Here is a 16,602-nt window from a genome sequence, read left to right on the forward strand (position 1 = left end):
AGCTGTCATTTGTCTTGTTTCTCACAATAATTGATTTACACGTTTTACTTAATTAACAAAAATTTTATTTACAAATCAAATGCTAGAACTCCAGTCCTAGCTTACCCTAGAGGGTTTTCAACCACTCTCTGGGGACGAGATATGTGAGACCGTTTTAGGTAGACGACCGAGCTACTCAAAAGGTTTTGGTTGGCCCTACACCAAAGTCCTGACATGCTTCTGGCAGTTCTTCATCTACATCTATGGAGCAAGAGGTAGCCCACGCCAAGTAGGTTAACGAGCTAAAAGCTCGTCTTGAGGTAGTAGAAGAAGAGAGTAACAGGAAGCATGAAGAAAGTGCTCGCTTGATAGAAGCATAAGCTCACCATATGGTAGCACAAGCTTGGCAGATGAAAGAAATGAGGAAAATGATTGAAAATCTCTCCTGGGCTTTGAGAGGACCTTAATTTCATTGAGGTACATAATTTTCAACTTTTACATTCTTTAACTTCATATTATTGATGATACATATTTAACTTAATTTCGTGTCATTGTAGGTTCGAAGGCATAGAGAACTTTCATGGAACACCGATGCTTAAATTATGTGTTTAGTTTTTAGTTTTTCGTTTTCATTATGTATGTAATTTTTAAACTACAAACGTGTATTTTTTAATATAAATTTCATTTGGTATTTTATTATATTTACGTTAATTTTTTTAGTATTTAAATCGAATTCAATTCCAATTTACAAAAAAATAAAATAAAAATAAAAATAAAAATTATAATAAGGATTTCATGACGCACGTTATGCATCGCAAATGGTCGATCTGTCGATGCGATGTCGTTAGAAGGTCTGCCAATGTCGCGTTGGTGGTTCATGTACGCCAACTCACTTAATGACGTCGACAGTAACCTATTTATGACATCATTACCAAACGTCGACAGATCCCTACTGCCGACGAGTTAACCATGTCGACGAACAATGGTTGATAGTAACCCCTTTGCCGACATCATCCCATTCGCGCATCAGGAGTGCCTTTCACGATGTTCTTGTCGACGTAGCCTCTCCCGACGCAGTCTTGGCTTCTGCCAACGCATCTTTACGTCTGTAGACCCCCTTCTTCTTGTAATGCAAGCTACTTAACACAACTTCAAACCCTCATAAATACTAACATATTCAATCTTAAGTTTGCACTGAATAAGCTTCCATAACTGCAAAATAGCCATAATAAATCAATAACAAACTACTTCAATCTTTACAAGCTACCTAACAGTTGCAACAAACAAAATGTCACATCCCCTCATGGATTACCTGCTAGCTTAAACCGAAAGACGACGTGAAGCCGACCAACAATGCTTTTCTCTATCGATATCTGTCGACTCTGCTGAAATTATTAACGTGATAAACTTGCTAATCTAGTATATAAACTACTATACATGCAACACAACACAGCGAAACCTAAACTAATCATATACATACGTGAAGTGTAGCCTGGAAATAACTGATTCCGCAAGTAAACCTGGAGACACCTTAACCAAAACATAACCAACAAAGGTTTACACAACCGCAGCTCCTAAAATGTACACAAACTGTAGAGTATCTATATCATACACAAATATATACATCATAACACAACAGACTCTATGCACAACTCTAACCACGTACTGGCAATCGATATTGGAGCTTCAACAGACTAAGGCAGTTTATCAGGCACCGGGAACTCGATCTCTACCTGAAAAATGGGTAAAATATTTTGGAAGGGTAAGCTATGAAGCCCAGTGAGTGACAATACGTTAAAACTGTAATTCAGAACTCATGATAATCATTGAAAACTTATAAATCTAACAAGCAAAGTGTTAACTATAAATATTTTCAGAAAACAACTCCTTCAAACATTCAATACGTATATCTATAAAATATAGCAAGACATTTCCTGTTTATAAACTATTTAACTAACATGACTTCATTACGTTGTGTAGGACACGCCCAGTACAACCAACGTTTATTAGTTCTATGATGTAGTGGGACCCGTCCAGCACTCTCATCGTCTTTGTCGTAATAGGGCTCACCAAGCACTTATGACAGTAACGTTGTCACAGAGTACACTCAACGTCAACAACGGAATGTAACCTGTGTGCACACGGTATACTCTGGCCTCAGGTTCAAGATCTCAATCATGTAGTCAATGAAAATATCATAAAGCATATGAAAACATTAAAACATGTGCTTATCTTAATCTTGCATAAACTCAAACTTACTCAGCTTGTTTGTGAAAAAACCGAAAATCTTAAAATAATTCTTGCGTAAACTATGCTTTGCTTAAACAAATACCATTTCAATCGCTTTTCAAAACTCATTAATTACGTGCTAACATGTGGATTCCGTTATGAAATCTTAGCTTGAAACTCATACTTGAAAACTAAACATAGAAATCATATATCATTTATAAACTCGTAGTCAAGCATTTTAAACATTTAGTTATAAGAAATAGTTTTCTTAAAAAGAATCTTTTTCAAAACTTGTTTTTGTCACTCATAGTCTTAGACTAGTTTCTCGGTGTGTAAACCTAACTTATTTCCTCTGGGCCTATCAAACAACCAAACCCAAGTATTAAAAACTTAAATATTATGACCTTCAATGCTATGCTTGATATGACTGATGCTTAAGAAGTCTAACTTTAAGAAATAAAACCATATTACACACATTTCTCAAAATTTTCCAGATTCATAGCACGAAATTTAAATGATCATAACTCTTTCAATACTTAATCAAAGTGAGAGTTATTTATGTCAAAGTGAGGTTCTCTAAAACTTACCTCAAGACATATAAATCTGATTCCCTGTATATAATCTCAGATGTCTCTCGAAACACAACCGCTCCAATAATCGCGTACACCACGACCCCTTTAACTTGTCCCTACAATTTAACTTATTTTCAATCGTTTTTAGTTCACAATTCCTTCATGAAAGTTGTAGTAAATTGAAATAAGCTTTCAAACCATACTAAATAGAGATCCTAACTCCACTAGTACACCCTAAAATACTAAAAAAACCATAGATCTTCTGATTTCGCATGAAAACAATATGCCCTATCTTCTTTGTCTAAATTCATCCAATGAACATCAGAATTTGCTCAAGTTTTCTTCATAAATTTTGTTCGAAAATGAATTAGCTTTGAGTAAATTTAAACCTCACCTCTTAATTCATTTTGTGTAGCTCAAACCGATCAGAATACCAGAGATGTGCTTAATGAACTATAGAGAAGTTTGTCTTGCAAACTCCTTGTCTTCTTCAACCTACAATTTTTGAACTTCTTCTTCTTCCTTTCTCAACTTTCTACCCTTTGAAACCTCTCTGAAATTTGGTGCAGAAATGGTGAAAAAAAATGGTGAAGAATGGAATTAAGATAGCTTGACGGTGGAGGGAAAGAGAAGAAGAAAAAGAAATTGGAATTTCTCTTCTTTTTTTTCCTTTCTTTATATCCTTTCTTTTTTTTTCTTTTATAAAAACCATTAAATATATATATATATATATATAATATTATATACTTAATTTCCAATTTCTTTTATTCCTTTCTTATTTTTCTTAAAGAAAATTCAAAGAAAATATTAAGTTTACACAAACTACTAACAAATAAAAACAACTAAGTTTGAACTAAAGGCTACCATAACTGCAGGATAGCCAAAAAAATCTCAACCGCAAATTACAGTAATTATAAAACAATAGTAGTCTTCACAAAGACAAATAATGAAATCGTTATGCCCTCTTCCCCAAATTCAATACTACCCCTTTAATTTTCAATTCAAACTCTCCTCCCTCAAATCTTCAATTCAACTCCCCCCGCCCTCCTATCCTAAATTCAAATTTTCAATACATAATCTCCCTCAAATTTTCAATTCTCAAATTCATAAAACACATAAAATCCAAATTGAATCCTAAAACAAAACTAATTCAAAAACTAGATCACAAAACAAATTCAACCCCTATATCATAAAACTAATTTCAAACAAAACCTAAACCTAAACTAAACTAGTCCTATCTTAAAACATAAACTAAAACAAAATAAAAACTAAATTATTTACCTGAGTTAGGAGTGGTGGCAACAAAGACGACGGACGATGGCAAGCGGCAGGTAGACGGACTTTTTCTTCTCGACCTCTCTCTCATTCTTAAATCTTTCTCTTTTTTGTTTCTGTGATTTATAGAACTCAAAGAGTTCTTTTTATAAGGGAACTTCCGATGCACCACGAAAACATCGGGAGAAGACATCCATTCCCGATGTCATTAGTAACACGTCGGTATTGTTTAATTTAACAATACTCCCAACGCATTTAGTAATACGTCGGGATAGATTATCCTCTATCCTGACATTGTGCATGTCCTATCGGGGGAAAGCAAACATATTATTTAATTATTTCCTATCTCCCGACGCTGGATATAAAAATGTCGGCAAATAGAGCCCCAGTCCCGACGTCTACTAACTGGGGTTGTGGAAAGTGTGACGATTAAATAATATTTTTGATGTTCTTCGACACCTTGTTCACAAGCGTCGATAATACGAAAGGTTATCCCGAGTCTCTCAAAAGGATTTGGAGAAAAACAAATATATATATATTTAATTGTAACACATTCCTCAACGTTATTGTTATCCACATCAATATATGCCTACCTTAGCTCGACATCGTTCTCACAGCGTCTGAGTATGCAAACTTTACTGGCATAGGGGATATGGCGTCGGGAAAACACTTGTCTTCCGATGTCAGTTTCGCCAACGTGGGTTTGTGCATTGGAAGAACCCCAATTATTTGTAGTGACTCCCTATAACACATGATAAATGGGTGTCCTTAGACAAAGTGATGACCATCTATTACATCATGTGGTGCACCCCAATGGACATTAGATGCATTCTGGCCGTTCAAATTAAAGGAGTCTTCACAAATAAGAAAGTTCAGTTGCTTCTTCCCTTAATAGTTGAAAATATTGAAATGCATCATGTGTTGAAAATATTGTTGAAGTATGACATGAACTATTTTGAAGATGCACCGGTAATAAATAAAAAGATCAAATGGTAGCATCCTCCTCTCATTCACCGCGTGAATCATTCACCAAATGAAGAAAACTGATTAAGGCAACCACTAGTAATGAAGAGGTTAAAGAGACTGATAAATCAACCTTTGTAGCCCTTACCATCATTCCATTGTCCCCCACATCCAAAGAATTACCACCACAGTTTATGGATCTATCTTCCTTGCCTTTCGAAACTCTATCACTCTCTCTCTGGAAGAAATTGGAGGATGAGACTCTATCACTCTCTCTTGAAGAAATTGTAGGATGAGCTTTGTCACTCTCTCTTGAAGAAATTGGAGGGTGAGACTCTATCACTCTCTCTTAAAGAAATCGGAGGATGAGACTATATCACTCTCTCTTGAAGAAATTGGAGGGTGAGACTCTATCACTCTCTCTTAAAGAAATTGGAGGATGAGACTATATCACTCTCTCTTGAAGAAATTGGAGGGTGAGACTCTATCACTCTCTCTTAAAGAAATTGGAGGATGAGACTATATCACTCTTTCTTGAAGAAATTGGAGGAATTAGATCCTTTGAAAAAGATGTCTTCCTACCCTCATCCTCATCATCTTAAGACCAATCTATCAAAACTTCCACAGATCATTTTTCTTCTATCTTAATCCCAGTGCCCACCCCAAGAAAAGCTCTAGAATCTTAAAATCTTTTACCTTTATCGCCTGTTGTCATAACTCCCCCACCACACGAGAATCCCTTACTTAAGACTTCAAAACCTGAGGAGTCTATCAATTTCCCATCCTTGCCGTACGATTCAACACATGTTGATGATCGACTTAATCCAAACACAAGTGTGCCAAAGACTGATATTGGTAAGACACATTAGGTCACATCTGATAATGTCAATACTCAATGCCAAGAAGTCCCTCAACACTTCATGGTGAGATCCTCGAACCCTTAACGCATTAACTAGTCACGATCTCAACCAACTAGGATGCTTTGATGATGCAACACTAGAGGTTCCAACAATGGCATGAAACATTTGTTCAACGCCATGCTTATTTTGCATAAGAACAGATAGTGCTACAAGATTTAGGTCTGCATCAATTAGAGAAAATTAGTAAACTTCAACGACAACATCAGTGCATCTTGCAGCACCTTGAAAAAGACTGAAAACTAATGTGGCAACATGTTCATAGGCAAGAAGACCAGTTTTGAGGGTTGATGAACTACGTGCATGATGTATATGTTTAACGTGTACCTGCTTTACTCTTATCATTCTGCAAACTCTTCAACAACCCCTCAACTTTCTAGGCAATTAACTCCTGCCGCAACACCATGATGACAATGTGGTTGAAAAATAAATTCAGGGGTGTCTTTTGTTGGATTCTATTAACATCTCTTTTCAACCCTTGTAAACATTTGGAATGCATTTGTAAAGTAAATTTATATAATGACATCTCTACTTAACGCATTTTATCCAACTTTGTTTGTTTCTTTTCCTTTGATATGTTTGTTCAATGGCTTCAGTGATGATAACCATGTACCCACTTAAAGACACTTAGGGCCCGTTTGGTAACGTTTTTGTTTCCTGTTTCTTGTTTCTGTGAGCAAATTTGCTCACAATAGAAACTCTTTACTATGTGAGCAAATTTTATCTCAAACCTTTTCTTTTGTAAACTTCTCTATTGCAATCTTTTAACGTTATTTTGGCAATGAAGACCTTACTAGCTTTCAAATTTTGGGGGTAGAACAAGGCTAGAGCTAATGCGTTCAGAAGTAAAAAAAAAAAAAAAAACATGTTCTATGCTTTATTTATTTTATCTAAATCCTAAATCCAAAAAAGGGTTAAAAATATTACTAATATAAACTAAAATTGAATCAAATAAATGGAACTCCTATGAGATCATCTCATTTGAAAATGAGTTGCCACGGTGAGCAAAGCTCTCGCATTTAAGCAATTAGATTAAATAAAGCAATGATAAGAGTTGTAGTTGTGAAGATTCAAATAATACAAGTGTTTTTTTTATCAACAGTCCAACATCAAACTAAATAATAAAAAGAGAAAATAAGTAACACAAAAAATTTAGAGCATTTTGAAACAATTGCATATTTCTAAAATAAATGCTTAAGGTTGTTTATATAAGAAGAAGATGAATTTTCAAGAATGAGCTCGTCACGTTTAAATTTCTAAAATATTTGTATAGTATGTAAATTTAACTTTGCGGAGAATGTTGGTCTAATAAATTTGACAGTATGATGCATATTGAGAAGTCCCATAGAGTTCAAATAAAGCTAGACCAAGCACCGAAGCTCTAAATAAATGCTTGAGAACAAGCATTATCTTAAATTTAAAGATATTTAAGAAAAGATGGTAAAAAAAGAAAAAAAAAGTAAGTGTGCAACTGTTTGCAAAACGTAAATCATGAAAAACTATACAAAATTTCATTTCTATCACAGAATTTCAAGAAAAGGAGAACTCAAATAAGAAACAAGTTATAGCAAGGCTGGACGCATAGAAGAGGCAATGTAGAATCATTAGATGAGGAAATCATGTGATAAAACTCAAAGAAATAAAGAAGCGCATGATAAACGATTCAGAATGCAAAAGAAATTGCCCATCAAACGTTGAGATTAATTCGAACGCCTATTGTGAAATTGATGCTTAAGAACAAGACAACATAGTATGTGCCTAGGTTATTTAATGTTATTGCACTATGCAAAAGACAAAAATAATATGGGAAGACCTCAAGATAGTGCGGCTATTCTTCCTTAAACCAAGGAAACATGTTTAACAGGGGATGCATGGTTATGTGTATGTAATCATTTTAGTGTTATCGTGGATATGGAATTACTGCTCTAGGAATGTGACTAAAGCTAGGTGACTAAGTTAAGATCATGCTATAAAGAAGCATGTTTTATCTTATATGTTGCTTAAAACTATAGTTATGTCAATTGCGTACAAGTTATCCTCTCTCTTGTCCAAGCGTAAGCAAAAAAAGAGATTTTCAAAATAAGTCAGAGTCAAACACAAGAATTATGGTTTCTTTTGATTATAATGTATAGATTGGTTTCATGTGGTGTCTATACAGTATTGTCTATCTTTTTTATTATTATTTACACTAATTGTGATGTGAACGGGGGAATGGAGTTGGGTTATGTGTATGCATTTGAATTTAATATATATTTGGCAAGAAAAGAGAAGGAAAATTCATTATGTTATGACATGATGCAAATGGAGAATAGCTCCTTGAGGCGATATAAAGCACATATTAATTCCAGAATTAGGGCGAGCATTCTCTCAGAGCCTTCGTCATACTTGCTCATCTTTCGAGATGCAAATACTTGAAATTACCATGTGATTTATATCTAATTTTTTTGATCGCATTATTTATAATTCATCCTATATTAGGGCAAGCAATCTCTCTACATGTTATTGCCATAAACACTAGCATTTCTGATATGTATGATAAGTAGGAATTCAGTGAACTAATTGTATTACAACAATCCTTTCACTGCCTGTTTAGTGAGGTCTTAGTTATTAACTCTCTCGAGTAGTAACGCCTAATACTTCATTCCTTCTCTCGAATGGAATGAAGCGTTGAATGAAGCTCTTATTAAACAAGACATACGAACATCCAAATTCTCTAAGAACTGTTACTACTTTGCATTGTCCATAATTACAAAGAACTCAAGCAGATGAATGATATAGAGATGGGACAATGAAAGTAGAAACTCATTGCATTCATAGTTAAAACTTTAGGCCTCTCGACCATGAAGTTCAAAACATCAATACATTACAAGTAAACATTACAAATAGAAAATAAATGAAATACATCAAGTCGTAGAACACAATCCTTAGTGTTCTTTGGCTCCATTAATGTCTATTATAGAACTTAGGAAAATGGAATTTGGATTCTTTACGTCTCTCACTCTAAGCTCTTACCTTGAAGCTTAAGTTATTGGGCTATGTATACAACGATTTTATTCATGGATATGTCAGGTAAAAGCTCTAATTGATCGACTAAAGGGCGACCTGTAGGACTATGCAATAAAAGGTGTAAGCCTATACATGTGATGCAAACTTCTAATGCCAATTGCATAGTACAAGTTCTCTTATTGCTTGTCCAAGTCTAAGCAAAACAATAGGTGTCTTCTTGGTTTTTCCAATGTGGGACTAGCGCTTAACATCTCAACATGCCCCCTCAAGATCATGCCTCTTTGGTTTCACTTATCTTGGATCGAATACCCGTTTGGACTTAATGGACTCTGATACCATGTTTAATAGTATATGGGGTTTCATCTCAAAACCAATTGGCAATAAGAGGAGTAGCTCATCTACCTTATAAGAAGGATGAGTCTCCTTGGTTTTTCAAATGTAAGACTCTTAACATCTCAATAGAAAGATGAAAGAGTGATGTGTTGAGGCGCAAGATAAAATATTGTCTCGTGTTAGGTTTTATTTCTAAAACACACGATTTGTGAATGTTAAACTATTTTTTATTATTTAATAAAGTTGTTATTGAAGTGTTTTTCAACAAGTTGTTATTGAATAAAAAGATTTTCTTATAATAAAACTCATTAACTAGATCTAGAGTATGAGTACTTAAATTGTATGTAGAGACATAAACGTGAATCAAATTTGACTACTAGTCTAAATGTGGGCTTTATTCTAGGGACGCTAGGGATGTGGTCCACTTTGTATTTGGTACAAGCAAACGGATCCGAAGACGCTCATGTAGAGACATGTGAGTGGAGGCATTCTATGCAATGAGATTGTATAAAACTGACCATGAAATAGTCGCTTTTATATTATAACATCATTCATTGTTTAAAATTGACTATTTCAATTATAGATGATCTAGGTAATTCAATATTAATCCTAAGCTAACCATGAACTCCTGTTTTACAATGAAATTATCCTTAGATCTACATAAGTGAGGGCAGTTCAACAACACGACCCAATAGACCTCTCATTTTAAGGGTAAGATCGAGTGGATAGATGGGGACATAAGGTGCAAAACAAAAATTACTCTTGCCCATTTCTTTAGGATTAGTAGAAGGTTGCTCCTTTAAGTGCTAACGCCACGTCTTGAACAAAGGGGCCCCACCCTCTGATTGGCATGAAGGGATTTGATTTACAGGTTGGACTTTAAACCAATTATTCATGAAATGATCACCTAAGGATCAAGAAACAAGATGTAATCTCGGGGGTAAAATGATAAATTGACCCAATCGAGATTACAAACACCCTGTGAAGGGTTAACATTCTAATTATGGTTATATCAAGTGGACAAAAATATATCTACAGTAAGGAGAGTACAAATACCGGCCTTAATGGACAACCTCGATTAGTTAATGAATGTTGATTAACTTGGTTAAAAGAGTTTTGCCAATTAATCTAGTATTGTTGCAGCTCATAAATTTTAGATCCATTAGGTCTCTGTACTAGCTCGTTATGGATTTAAGCTGAGAACATAGTGATCTAAAATTTGGATTTTTCAGATTTAGTTGAAAAAAACTGTTAATAATACTTGAAATAATTAATGGTTACAAATAGAGAGAAATGATATTTAAATGAGATTTAAGTATTGGAAATTTGAATGGGGATTTAAATTAGGCCATTAGAATTGATCGGGATTAAGTGAAATTTAATTAATTAAATTTGTTTAATTAATTCTTTATTTATTTTAAATTAATTAAATTTAATAAATCAAAAGGCAAAATAGAAATTTTGATTTTTTTTTGGTCAAAAGTCAAATAGTTGAGTTTTTATCTTTGAAAAGCAAATGTTGACTTTAACCATCTGCTAATAATTCCACAATTCCACAGTTTGTGGAATTATCAATGATGAATAAGCTAGGTGCTTATTATGTTGGGTAGGTAATATGAAACTTTATTTTTTAAGTGTTATTTTAATGATGTCGAAAATAGAGTAGAAGGAAAAGTATTGACAAAAAATAGGATAGTGAATTCGTGGACCCCATCTAAACGATTAATTTTTTTTTTAATTTTTTTGATTTTTGGTACATGATCGTTTAGATTTTATTGTTTAAATTTGGGTAACCAAACTTAAATGATATTTTAAAATTTGGGTAACCAAACTTAAATGATTTTTTTTCAAAAAATTTTGGTACACGATCGTTTAGATTTGGCTATCCAAATTTGAACGATAAAATCTAGTATACGATCTTAAACCAAATAACAGTTTGAAAAAAAAAGAAAAAATTGTAGAAGAAGAAGAGAAAATGACGATGAAAAGGAAAAGAAACTTGCAGGAGAAAGAAGATGGAAAGAAAGAACAAACCTGGAATATTTAAAAAAATAGTCAACTTCATGTGCTTTTTGATTTTGTTACATGGGCCGTAAATATTTGGGTATTTTGCTATATTTATGAAAATTAACCATATATATATATATATATATATATATATATATATTATATACATACATATATTGTGTATGAAAATATTTGCAAAATACCAGTAGATTGCAAACTCTTTGGAAAAATATGACTGAAAACTAATTTTAATAGAATTATTATTGTTATAGATTTTAAAAAATTTGAAATATTTTATTAATATCGGGGGATTGTAAATATTTTTTAATCTATTTTTTAATAACATATTTTGTTAATATATATCTTTTTAAAAAATTGGAGATTGGGAAAAAAGATAAGGAAATTTTCTTAAATATAACAAACTACTAAAATATTTACGGCCCATGTAACAAAGTCTATAAATTTAGCCATTTTTTAAATATTTCAGATTTGCGCTTCCATCTTTTTCTCTTATTTTTTATCGTCTTCCTCTGTACTCTTCATGCGATTTCTTCCATTTTTTTTAGATATATATTAACTTCTTCTTTGGTCCAAGACTTCTTCTCTTCCTGAAAATCACGAGCAAGGACAACCACCAGGCTGACCTACAATGCTCAAGACTAAGAACTGAGTTGTGGGACTCGGCTATGCGAAGAGAATTTTTGAGAGAGATGGGAGTTAATCGTTTAGGTGTTTTCCAGAGCAAAAAAAAACCTCTTTTTCTCATTCTGTAATAAGAAGTTTTGTATGAAATTTACATGTAAATTATTTCATATCTTATCAACACCTAATCAATTCATTTTCTCTTTAATAAAATTAATGGCGTTTAATTCATAATCAGTTGCCACATTTCCCATTAACCATTAATTAATGAAGTAATTAGTCAAAAGGGGTATTTTGGTCATTTGACCAACTTAAGTCAAAGTCAAACTTTGACTTTTCTTAGTCAAAAGTCAACTCGTTGACTTTTTACTATTTTTTCCATCTTGACTAATTCTAACCTTTCGAGTATGAATCCGTATTCATTTTTCTAAAATTCAAATCATATTTGAATATAAATCCGGTCAAAGTTCAAAATCAACATGTTGACTTTTAACCGTTTTCTAAACTTTTCAAGCTTTTAAATATGAATCTATATTCATATTTATTTAAATCACATTTAAACACGAAACTTAAAGTTTATTTCTACCGACTTATAGCGTGTATATATATATATGTGTGTGTGTGTGTGTGTGTGGGCTTCTCTCTCTTATCAATATTCGAATAGTTCAAATTACTTTAACATACTTGGTCTTAGTTGAATCCATATGAGCTAGTAGGAGAACCTAATGGATCTATAGATAATGGGCTCCAACGATCCAAGATTAACTGGCTAAACTCTTTTAGACCAAAGTTAATCAACATTCGTTAACTAAAGAGTCATTCTACTAAAGACTCTTAGTTGCACTCCTCTCACTATAAATATATTTTTGTCCACCTGATATAACCATAATGGGTAAGTCGATCCTTCACAGGTTGTTTGTAATCTTGGCTAGGTCAAAATACCGTTTTACCCCCGAGATTACATCTTCCTCCTTAAGACCCACTGATCCACTATTGAACAATTGGTTTAAGGTTCAACCTGTAAACCAGAATCCTTCTCGGGCCAATGAGAAGGTGGGGCTGTTCAAGACTTGGATTCAGTCCTTAAGGGAACAACCTATCTACTATTCCAGAAGTGGGTAGGAGTGAATTCCATCTTGCACCCTATGTCCCTAGCTATCCACTCGGTCTTATCCCTGAAATGGGAGGGCTTATTGGGCCAGCGATGTTGAGCTGCCCTCACCTATGCAGATCTAAGGATACTATCAAATGAACAGAAGTTCATAATTAGCTTAGGATTAAGATCAAGTTACCTAGGTCATCATAATTGAAATAGTCAGTTTATAGTTTACGGTGTTATAACTAAAAGTGACTACTTCGTGGTTCCAGTCTTATGCAAACCATTTACATAGGACGCCCCCACTCCCATGTCTCTACATGAACGATTCATGATTACATCATTTCTACTAACTACGAAGTGGGCCACATCCATAGTGTTTATCCAGAATAAGGCGCCCAACCTTATTCATACACTATAGACCATTTAGGCTATTTAACTTGAACTTAATCCATGTTTATGTCTTTACATAAAGTTCAAGTATATATGACAAACTAGTAAATAGCCTCGGGACCTTAAAGATTATTGGTTTTAAGATTATAGCATTCAATAATAAAACTTATTGAATCAAATAACAAAGTATGAGTTTTAGGACACAAATTCCAACACGTATACCAAAGTTTGAAAAGATCGTGTAACCAAATTAAACGATAGAATTGAAAAAACAAATCTAAACGATCGTGTACCAAATCGCGTTGCCAAATATATTACGCGCATTGTTGACGGGACATTTTTGGTATTTTACACGGTAGTCCTCTGAATTTTTTCCATTTTTGGAATTGTTCTATACAGTGTAAATACTTTGCCGCTTTTTTATATTTTTGAAAAGACCCTAAAAAGGTATGTATAATTTTGATTTAGAAATGATCAAATTAAAATAGAAAATATGAATTTAATAAAGGAAATTGAAAATTGAAATATTTAATATATATATATATATATATATATATATATATAATAAAAAAAAGAATAAGGAAGTTTGTTAATAAGGAAGTAAGGAAAGATAATGAAAAGATGGTGTTAATTTAACAAAAAAAAAAAAAAAAAGATATTTTTAGGATTGAAATTTGGGAATTAGGATATTTAATATATATATATAAATAAATAAAGAAACAATAAAAAAAAAGGTGTGGTGTGTAGGTGGCCAACTCTATTTTTTAAAATAACATTATTAAAATAAAAAATCCATAATCTGTTGAAGAAGTGAAAATCAACGGCTCTCATTCAGTTTATAAAGTATTTTCCTAACCATAAATAGGAAAAACATTCATAACTAGAGAGGTTAGCGTAGAATGAGAAATTATCCGGTGTGTGTTTTGTAAAATCTCTCTGTGGAATAAATCAATTCACAACTCCTTCAAAGTGTATATAGGTCTCTGACCGAACCACTATAATCATTAATTTTTTTCTCATTCTTTTCTTCTTTCTACTCCCTTTTCATCTAAAAATTTCATCAGCAAATTGCAAGAGAAAACAAAGAGGATTTTTTTCTTACCCACTTAGAGAAGAAATTGAAATTAAAATTCCTTCTATGGCTAAAGGTTTTGTTCCATGTGTGAGGTTAGGTAACCGCTTTACCTTTTTCCCTTGTTTAATTACTTTGTCCACTATGTTGTAACCTACATAAGAATTACAAAGTTTGTCCCCACTCATTCTTCTGAGGACTTCATCTTGGACATCCAACACCTCTGTCTACTCACTTACACACTAGAAAATTCTAGCACCATATGAAAAGGCAGAACTAAAAACCTTTAAAAAAAAAATCATTCATTTGTTAATCTTCCTAAAAGAACTGCCTGATGCTAAGAAACTGTAGCTCACTTTCATGGGTTTCTTGCGTTGGATAATTAATCTAAAACCCTAAACTTAGTTGTGAGATAGAAGTTTGAATTCAATACTGGGACTGGCTAGTCAAAAATTTGAAATTTTGTAAAAACGTACCTCAAAAGACCCGTGAATTGGTAGATATATATGAGGGTATTTAACAAGTTTTGGGAGCGATTTTAGAGCATTTTGATGGGGAATTGGATGAACATTTGAGGCACTTCTTGAACTCAAATCTCTCAACACCAGACTCTTCTTTGTTATGCCTTTGTCACACCTTTTCAGTTTGCTAGCGTTGTTATGCTAGCATAGCAATCCGTCCATTCGAGTTCGTCGACGTTGTTACGTTAGTCAGCCATTGATCTGCCCACTGCTTGTTTGTGTATGTTCAATGAATTTTAGCTTTGTGGGTACTGAATTCAGGTTCTAATTAGTGTGGGAGTAGACTAGGTCATGCGAAAAAAGGGGCTGACGCCTACTTATGTGTTGCTTATGTCTAATGAGCAGTCAATTGTAAACAAATTTTCTTCTTTTTTGCCTAAATGTAAGCCAAAAAAGAAAAAGATTTTTTGGATAAGGTTGAGTCAAACATAGAAAATCATTGTTACTAAGGTTATGACATGCGCTTTAATTTCAGGCGGTGACTACATAGTTTAAAAGTATTGAAAGCATAAATTATTTGAGACCTAACTATTGTTGGAATTTATGTTCTAGAAATCGTACTTTGTTATTTGATTCAATAAAATTTATTATTGAATGCTATAATCTTAAAACCAATAAATTGGCTATTTTACTAAGTTTGTCAATACACTTGAACTTTACGTAGAGACATAAGCATGGATTAAGTTCGAGTTAATAGCTCAAATAGTCTATAGTATATGAATAAGGTTGGACGCCTTATTTTGGAAAAACACTATGGATGCGGTCCGCTCCATATTTAGTACAAACGATGTAATCCTGAATCGTTCATGTAGGGACATGGGAGTGGGGGCGTCCTATGTAAATGATTTGCATAAGACTGGAACCACGAAATAGTCACTTTTAGTTATAACGCCGTAAACTATAAACTGACTATTTTATTTATAATGATCTAGGTAACTTGATCTTAATCCTTAGCTAACTATGAACTTCTATTCATTCGGTAGTATCATTAGATCTGCATAGGTATCTGCATAGGTGAGGGCAGCTAATCATCGCTGGCCCAATAAGCCTCCCATTTCAGGGATAAGACCGAGTGGATAGCTAGGGACATAGGGTGCAAGACGAAATTTACTCCTACCCACTTTTGGGATAGTAGATAGGTTGTTCCCTTAAGGACTGAATCCAAGTCTTGAACAAGGGACCCCACCTTCTCATTGACCCGAGAAGGATTCAGGTTTGTAGGTTGGACCTTAAACAACTTGTTCAATAGTGGATCAGTGGGTCTTAAGGAGCAATATGTAATCTTGGAGGTAAAACGGTATTTTGACACAACCAAGATTACGAACAACCTGTGAAAGTTCAACTTACTCACCATGGTTATATCAGGTGGATAGAAATATATCTATAGTGAGGGCAGTGCAACAAAGAGTCTTTAGTGGAATGACTCTTTAGTTAACAAATGTTGATTAAGCTTGGTCTAAAAGAGTTTAGTCAGTTAATCTCGAATCGTTGGAGCCCATGATCTATAGGTCCATTAGGTTCCCCTACTAGCTCATATGGATTCAACTAAGAACAATATGTTGGAATAATTCGAATTGTTCGAATTAGGTAAGGAGAG

At 33.5% G+C, this 16,602-nt stretch overlaps 1 long non-coding RNA gene across 2 annotated transcripts; it reads right to left on the reverse strand.

Annotated features, from left to right (window-relative positions):
* Positions 1–783: 783 nt before the first annotated feature.
* On the reverse strand, positions 784–15,332 carry LOC127149287 (uncharacterized). 2 transcript variants are annotated; one of them, XR_007820711.1, is made up of 6 exons: positions 14,961–15,332; positions 3,175–3,333; positions 2,796–2,907; positions 1,951–2,110; positions 1,292–1,712; positions 784–1,191 (listed from the first exon to the last, which is right to left on the reverse strand). It is a non-coding gene; the product is annotated as an uncharacterized LOC127149287 (long non-coding RNA). The 2 variants fall into 2 exon arrangements; XR_007820712.1 differs by lacking the exon at positions 14,961–15,332 and adding an exon at positions 4,062–6,788.
* Between the last annotated feature and the right edge of the window lie 1,270 nt (positions 15,333–16,602).

This window comes from Cucumis melo, chromosome 5 (assembly GCF_025177605.1).
Source record: "Cucumis melo cultivar AY chromosome 5, USDA_Cmelo_AY_1.0, whole genome shotgun sequence".
NCBI lineage: Eukaryota > Viridiplantae > Streptophyta > Magnoliopsida > Cucurbitales > Cucurbitaceae > Cucumis > Cucumis melo.